The following is an 8,281-nucleotide window of genomic DNA, read 5'->3' on the forward strand; positions in this document are numbered from 1 at the left end:
ACTCTCTTCTAGACTCCATTCCCATATAGGTCATTACAGAGCACCAAATAGAGTTCCTGGGGTTCTACAGTAGGTTATTAGTTAAGGGTTAAGTCTTTTCTTTTTTTTTTTTTACAACTTTATTGGAGTATAATTTCTTCACAATGGTGTATTAGTTTCTGCTTTATAACAAAGTGAATCAGTTATACATATACATCTGTTCCCATATCCCTTTTCTCTTGCGTCTCCCTTCCTCCCACCCTCCCTATCACACCCCTCTAGGCGGACACAAAGCACCGATCTGATCTCCCTGTGCTATGCGGCTGCTTCCCACTAGCTGTCTACCTTACGTTTGTTAGTGTATATATGTCCATGCCTCTCTCTCGTTTTGTCACAGCTTAACCTTCCCCCTCCCCATATCCTCAAGTACATTCTCAAGTAGGTCTGTGTCTTTATTCCTGTTTTACCCCTAGGTCCTTCGTAACATTTTCCCCCCTTAAATTCCATATATATGTGTTAGCATACGGTATTTGTCTTTCTCTTTCTGATTTACTTCACTCTGTATGACAGACTCTAGGTCTATCCACCTCATTACAAATAGCTCAATTTCATTTCTTTTTATGGCTGAGTAATATTCCATTGTATATATGTACCACATCTTCTTTATCCATTCATCTGTCCATGGACACTTAGGTTGTTTCCATCTCCTGGCTATTGTAAATAGAGCTGTAATGAACAATTTGCTACATAACTCTTTCTGAATTATGGTTTTCTCAGGGTATATGTCCAGTAGAAGTACTGCTGGGTCATATGGTAGTTCTATTTGTAGTTTTTTAAGGAACCTCCATACTGTTCTCCATAGTGGCTGTACCAATTCACACTCCCACCAACAGTGCAAGAGTGTTCCCTTTTCTCCACACCCGCTCCAGCATTTATTGTTTCTAGATTCTTTGATGATGGCCATTCTGACTGGTGTGAGATGATATCTCATTGTAGTTTTGATTTACATTTCTCTAATGATTAATGATGTTGAGCATTCTTTCATGTGTTTGTTGGCAGTCTGTATATCTTCTTTGGAGAAATGTCTATTTAGGTCTTCTGCCCATTTTTGGATTGGGTTGTTTGTTTTTTGTTATTGAGCTGCATGGGCTGCTTATAAATTTTGGAGATTAATCCTTTTTAGATGCTTCATTTGCAAATATTTTCTCCCATTCTGAGGGTTGTCCTTTGGTCTTGTTTCTGGTTTCCTTTGCTGTGCAAAAGCTTTTAAGTTTCATTAGGTCCCATTTGTTTATTTTTGGTTTTATTTCCATTTCTCTAGGAGGTGGGTCAAAAAGGATCTTGCTGTGATTTATGTCATAGAGTGTCGTGCCTATGTTTTCCTCTAAGAGTTTGATAGTGTCTGGCCTTACATTTAGGTCTTTAATCCATTTTGAGTTTATTTTTGTGTATGGTGTTAGGAAGTGTTTTAATTTCATTCTTTAACATGTAGCTGTCCAGTTTTCCCAGCACCACTTATTGAAGAGGCTGTCTTTTCTCCATTGTATATTCTTGCCTCCTTTATCAAAGATAAGGTGACCATATGTGCGTGGGTTTATCTCTGGGCTTTCTATCCTGTTCCATTGATCTATCTTCCTGTTTCTTGCCAGTACCATACTGTCTTGATTACTGTAGCTTTGTAGTATAGTCTGAAGTCAGGGAGACTGATTCCTCCAGCTCCGTTTCTCACTCTCAAGATTTCTTTGCTATTCGGGGTCTTTTGTGTTTCCATACAAATTGTGAAATTTTTTGTTCTAGTTCTGTGAAAAATGCCAGTGGTAGTTTGATAGGGATTGCATTGAATCTGTAGATTGTTTGGGGTAGTAGAGTCATTTTCACAATGTTGATTCTTCCAATCCAAGAACATGGTATATCTCTCCATCTATTTGTATCATCTTTAATTTCTTTCATCAATGTCTTATAATTTTCTGCATACAGGTCTTTTGTCTCCTTATGTAGGTTTATTCCTAGATATTTTATTCTTTTTGTTGCAGTGGTAAATGGGAGTGTTTTCTTGATTTCACTTTCAGATTTTTCATCATTAGTGTATAGGAATGCCAGAGATTTCTGTGCATTAATTTTGTATCCTGCAACTTTACCAAATTCATTGATTAGTTCTAGTAGTTCTCTGGTAGCATCTTTAGGATTCTCTATGTATACTATCATGTCATCTGCAAACAGGGACAGCTTTACTTCTTCTTTTCCGATTTGGATTCCTTTTATTTCCTTTTCTTCTCTGATTGCTGTGGCTAAAACTTCCAAAACTAGGTTGAATAAGAGTGGTGAGAGTGGGCAACCTTGTCTTGTTCCTGATCTTAGTGGAAATGGTTTCAGTTTTTCACCATTTAGGACGATGTTGGCTTGTCATATATGGCCTTTATTATGTTGAGGAAAGTTCCCTCTATGCCTACTTTCTGCAGGGTTTTTATCATAAATGGGTGTTGAATTTTGTCGAAAGCTTTCTCTGCATCTATTGAGATGATCATATGGTTTTTCTCCTTCAATTTTTTAATATGGTGTATCACGTTGATTGATTTGCGTATATTGAAGAATCCTTGCATTCCTGGAATAAACCCCACTTGATCATGGTGTATGATCCTTTTAATGTGCTGTTGGATTCTGTTTGCTAGTATTTTGTTGAGGATTTTTGCATCTATGTTCACCAGTGATATTGGCCGGTAGTTTTCTTTCTTTGTGACATCCTTGTCTGGCTTTGGTATCAAGGTGATGGTGGCCTCGTAGAATGAGTTTGGCAGTGTTCCTCCCTCTGCTATATTTTGGAAGAGTTTGAGAAGGATAGGTGTTAGCTCTTCTCTAAATGCTTGATAGAATTCTCCTGTGAAGCCATCTGGTCCTGGGCTTTTGTTTGTTGGAAGATTTTTAATCACAGTTTCAATTTCAGTGCTTGTGATTGGTCTGTTCATATTTTCTATTTCTTTCTGATTCAGTCTTGGAAGGTTGTGCCTGTCTAAGAATTTGTCCATTTCTTCCAGGTTGTCCATTTTATTGGCATAGAGTTGCTTGTAGTAATCTATCATGATCTTTTGTATTTCTGCAGTGTCAGTTGTTACTTCTCCTTTTTCATTTCTAATTCTATTGATTTGAGTCTTCTCCCTTTTTCTCTTGATGAGTCTGGCTAATGGTTTATCAATTTTGTTTATCTTCTCAAAGAACCAGCTTTTAGTTTTATTGATCTTTGCTATCGCTTCCTTCACTTCTTTTTCATTTATTTCTGATCTGATTTTTATGATTTCTTTCCTTCTGCTAACTTTGGGTTTTTTTTTTGTTGTTGTTGTTCTTCTTTCTCTAATTGCTTTAGGTGAAAGGTCAGGTTGTTTATTAGAGATGTTTCCTGTTTCTTAAGGTGGGATTGTATTGCTATAAACTTCCCTCTTAGAACTACTTTTGCTGCATCCCATAGGTTTTGGGTCGTCGTGTCTCCATTGTCATTTGTTTCTAGGTATTTTTTTGATTTCCTCTTTGATTTCTTCAGTGATCACTTCGTTATTAAGTAGTTTATTGTTTAGGCTCCATGTGTTTGTATTTTTTACAGATCTTTCCTGTAGTTGATATCTGGTCTCATAGCATTGTGGTCGGAAAAGATACTTGATACAATTTCAATTTTCTTAAATTTACCAAGGCTTGATTTGTGACCCAAGATATGATCTATCCTGGAGAATGTTCCATGAGCACTTGAGAAAAATGTGTATTCTGTTGTTTTTGGATGGAATGTCCTATAAATATCAATTAAGTCCATCTTGTTTAATGTATCATTTAAAGCTTGTGTTTCCTTATTTATTTTCATTTTGGATGATCTGTCCATTGGTGAAAGTGGGGTGTTAAAGTCCCCTCCTATGATTGTGTTATTGTCGATTTCCCCTTTTATGGCTGTTAGTATTTGCCTTATGTATTGAGGTGCTCCTATGTTGGGTGCATAAATATTTACAATTGTTATATCTTCTTCTTGGATCGATCCTTTGATCATTCTGTAGTGTCCTTCTTTGTCTCTTCTAATAGTCTTTATTTTAAAGTCTATTTTGTCTGATATGAGAAATGCTACTCCAGCTTTCTTTTGGTTTCCATTTGAATGGAATATCTTTTTCCATCCCCTTACTTTCAGTCTGTATGTGTCTCTAGGTCTGAAGTGGGTCTCTTGTAGACAGCATATATATGGGTCTTGTTTTTGTATCCATTCAGCCAATCTGTGTCTTTTGGTAGGAGCATTTAATCCATTTACATTTAAGGTAATTATCAATATGTATGTTCCTATTCCCATTTTCTTAAGTGTTTTGGGTTCGTTATTGTAGGTCTTTTCCTTCTGTTGTGTTTCTTGCCTAGAGAAGTTCTTTTAGCATTTGTTGTAAAGCTGGTTTGGTGGTGCTGAACTCTCTCAGCTTTTGCTTGTCTGTAAACGTTTTAATTTCTCCATCAAATCTGAATGAGATCCTTACTGGGTAGAGTAATCTTGGTTGCAGGTTTTTCTCCTTCATCACTTTAAATATGTCCTGCCAGTCCCTTCAGGCTTGCAGAGTTTCTGCTGAAAGATCAGCTGTTAACCTTATGGGGATTCCCTTGTGTGTTTTTCCTTAGCTGCTTTTAATATGTTTTCTTTGTATTTAATTTTTGACAGTTTGATTAATATGTGTCTTGGTGTATTTCTCCTTGGATTTATTCTATATGGCACTCTCTGTGCCTCCTGGATTTGATTAACTATTTCTTTTCCCATATTAGGGAAGTTTTCAACTATAATCTCTTCAAATATTTTCTCAGTCCCTTTCTTTTTCTCTTCTTCTTCTGGAACCCCTATAATTCAAATGTTGTTGCATTTACTGTTGTCCCAGAGGTCTCTGAGACTGTCCTCAGTTCTTTTCATTCTTTTTTCTTTATTCTGCTCTGCAGTAGTTATTTCCACTATTTTATCTTCCATGTCACGTATCCGTTCTTCTGCCTCAGTTATTCTGCTATTGATTCCTTCTATTTTTAATTTCATTTATTGTGTTGTTCATCATTGCTTGTTTCATCTTTAGTTCTTCTAGGTCCTTGTTAAATGTTTCTTGCATTTTGTCTATTCTATTTCCAAGATTTTGGATCATCTTCACTATCATTATTCTGAATTCTTTTTCAGGTAGACTGCCTATTTCCTCTTCATTTGTTAGGTCTGGTGGGTTTTTGTCTTCTTCCTTCACCTGCTGTGTGTTTTTCTGTCTTCTCATTTTGCTTTTCTTACTGTGTTTGGGGTCTCCTTTTTGCAGGCTGCAGGTTCGTAGTTCCCGTTGTTTTTGGTGTCTGTCCCCAGTGGCTAAGGTTGGTTCAGTGGGTTGTGTAGGCTTCCTGGTGGAGGGGACTAGTGCCTGTGTTCTGGTGGATGAGGCTGGATCTTGTCTTTCTGGTGGGCAGGTCCACGTCTGGTGGTGTGTTTTGGAGTGTCTGTGGACTTATTATGATTTTAGGCAGCCTCTCTGCTAATGGGTGGCGTTGTGTTCCTGTCTTGCTAGTTGTTTGGCATAGGGTGTCCAGCACTGTAGCTTGCTGGTCGTTGAGTGAAGCTGGGTGCTGGTGTTGAGATGGAGATCTCTGGGAGATTTTCGCCATTTGATATTATGTGGAGCTGGGAGGTCTCTTGTGGACCAGTGTCCTGAAGTTGGCTCTCCCACCTCAGAGGCACAGCACTGACTCCTGGGTGCAGCACCAAGAGCCTTTCATCCACACGGCTCGGAATAAAAGGGAGAAAAAGTAGAAAGTAAGAATTAGTAGAAGTAGAAAGAAAGAAAGAAAAGAGGGAGGGAGGGAGGGAGGAAGGAGGGAAGGAAGGACAGAAAGAAAGAAAGAAGAGAGTAAAATAAAATAAAGTATGATAAAATATAATAAAGTTATTAAAATAAAAAATAATTATTAAGAAAAAAAAAACAAAAAAACGGATGGATAGAACCCTGGGACAAATGGTGAAAGCAAAGCTATACAGACAAAATCTCACACAGAAGCATACACACACACACTCACAAAAAGAGGAAAAGGGGAAAAATCATAAATCTTGCTCTCCAAGTCCACCTCCTCAATTTAGGATGATTTGTTGTCTAAGGAAGGAAGGAAAGAAAGAAAGAAAGAAAGAAAATAAAGTAAAATAAAATAAAGTAAGATAAAATAAAATAAAGTTATTAAAATAAAAAATAATTATGAAGAAAAAAAATTTAAAAAAAAAACGGACGGATAGAACCCTAGGGCAAATGGTGGAAGCAAAGCTGTACAGACAAAATCTCACACAGAAGCATACACATACACACTCACAAAAAGAGGAAAAGGGGAAAAAATCATAGATCTTGCTCTCCAAGTCCACCTCCTCAATTTGGGATGATTCATTGTCTATTCATGTATTCCACAGGTGCAGGGTACATCAAGTTGATTGTGGAGCTTTAATCCGCTGCTTCTGAGGCTGCTGGGAGAGATTTCCCTTTCTCTGTTCTCACAGCTCCCGGGTCTCAGCTTTGGGTTTGGCCCCGCCTCTGCGTGTAGGTCGCCGGAGGGCGTCTGTTCTTCGCTCAGACAGGACGGAGTTAAAGGAGCCGCTGATTCGGGTGCTCTGGCTCACTCAGGCGGGGGGGGGGGGGGAGGGAGGGGCACGGAGGCGGGGCGAGCCTGCTGCGTCAGAGGCCGGCGTGACGTTGCACGAGCCCGTGACGTTGCACCAGCCCGAGGCGCGCCGTGTGTTCTCCCGAGGAAGCCGTCCCTGGATCGCCGGACCCCCGGCAGTGGCGGGCTGCACAGGCTCCCCGGAAGAGGGTCGTGGACGGTGACCTGCGCTCACACACAGGCCTCTTGGCGGCGGTAGCAGCAGCCCCAGCGTCCCACGTCTCTGGGGTCCGCGCTTTTAGCCGCAGCTCGCACCTGTCTCTGGAGCTCCTTTAAGCAGCGCTCTTAATCCCCTCTCCTCGCGCACCAAAGAGGGAAGAAACAAAGAGGGAAGAAAAAGTCTCTTGCCTCTTCGTTAGGTCCAGACTTTTCAACAGACTCCCTCCCGGCTAGCTGTGGCGCACTAGCCCCTTCAGGCTGTGTTCACGCCGCCAACCCCAGTCCTCTCCCTGCGCTCCGACCGAAGCCCGAGCCTCAGCTCCCAGCCCCGCCCGCCCCGGCGGGCGAGCAGACAAGCCTCTTGGGCTGGTGAGTGCCGGTCGGCACCGATCCTCTGTGCGGGAATCTCTCCGCTTTGCCCTACCCAGGTACGTGGGGGAGTTTCTTGCCTTTTGGGAGGTCTGAGGTCTTCTGCCAGTGTTCAGTCGCTGTTCTGTAGGAGTTGTTCCACGTGTAGATGTATTTCTGGTGTATCTGTGGGGAGGAAGGTGATCTCCGTGTCTTACTCTTCCGCCGTCTTCCCCGGAAGTCTCTTTTTCTTGAAAGATAGTTTTGTAGTATTCACAATTCTTGGTTGACTGTTACCACTCGGCACACTGAAGATACAGCTCCACTGTCTTCTATCTTTTTTATGCTGTGGGGAAGCCTGCTGTTAGTCTGATTGTGGTACAATTGTGGTATTGTAAGTGGTCTGGATTTTCTCTCTAGCTCCTTTAAAGTGTTTCTTTTCATCTTTGGTGTTATGAAGACTCACTATAATATGCCTAGGTGAAGATTTACTTTAATGTGTCCACCTTGGTTGTATGGGTATACACTGTGGTGGCATATGCTGTATATGTGGATTTTTGCCTTTAAATAGTTCTGGATATTCTCAGCTGGTAAGTTTTGGGATATTGTTTCCCTTTCATTCTTTCTGTTCTCTCTCTCTGGGGCTCTAAGTGGATATATTAGACCTTATCATTCTAGCCTCCATTATTCATAGCCTTGTTTTCATATTTTAAAGTCTTCCTATCTCTTTCTGCTAAAAACTGAAACTGAAAAATGAAATAAGCCAGGCACAAAAAGATAAATACTATATGATTCCACTTATATGAGTAGTCAAATTTGTAGACAGAAAGTAGAATGGCGACTGCCAGAGGCTGGGGTATGGGAGAAATAGGGTTATTATTTAATAGGTACAGAGTATCAGTTTGGCAAGGTGAAAACTATTCTGGAGATGAATGGTGGTGATGGATGTACAACAATGTGAATGTCAAAACCATTAAACTGTATACTTAAAAATGGTTAAGATGGTAAATTTTATGTTGTGTGTATTTTACCACAATTAAAAAAATTTTAATGTGGAAAAATATCCATTTTTAATTTATATAAATATTTTATAAATTATTACCATATTGGAGGCCCTATAGTGTGGTAG

This window comes from Hyperoodon ampullatus, assembly GCF_949752795.1.
Source record: "Hyperoodon ampullatus genome assembly, chromosome: 7".
NCBI classification, from domain to species: domain Eukaryota; kingdom Metazoa; phylum Chordata; class Mammalia; order Artiodactyla; family Ziphiidae; genus Hyperoodon; species Hyperoodon ampullatus.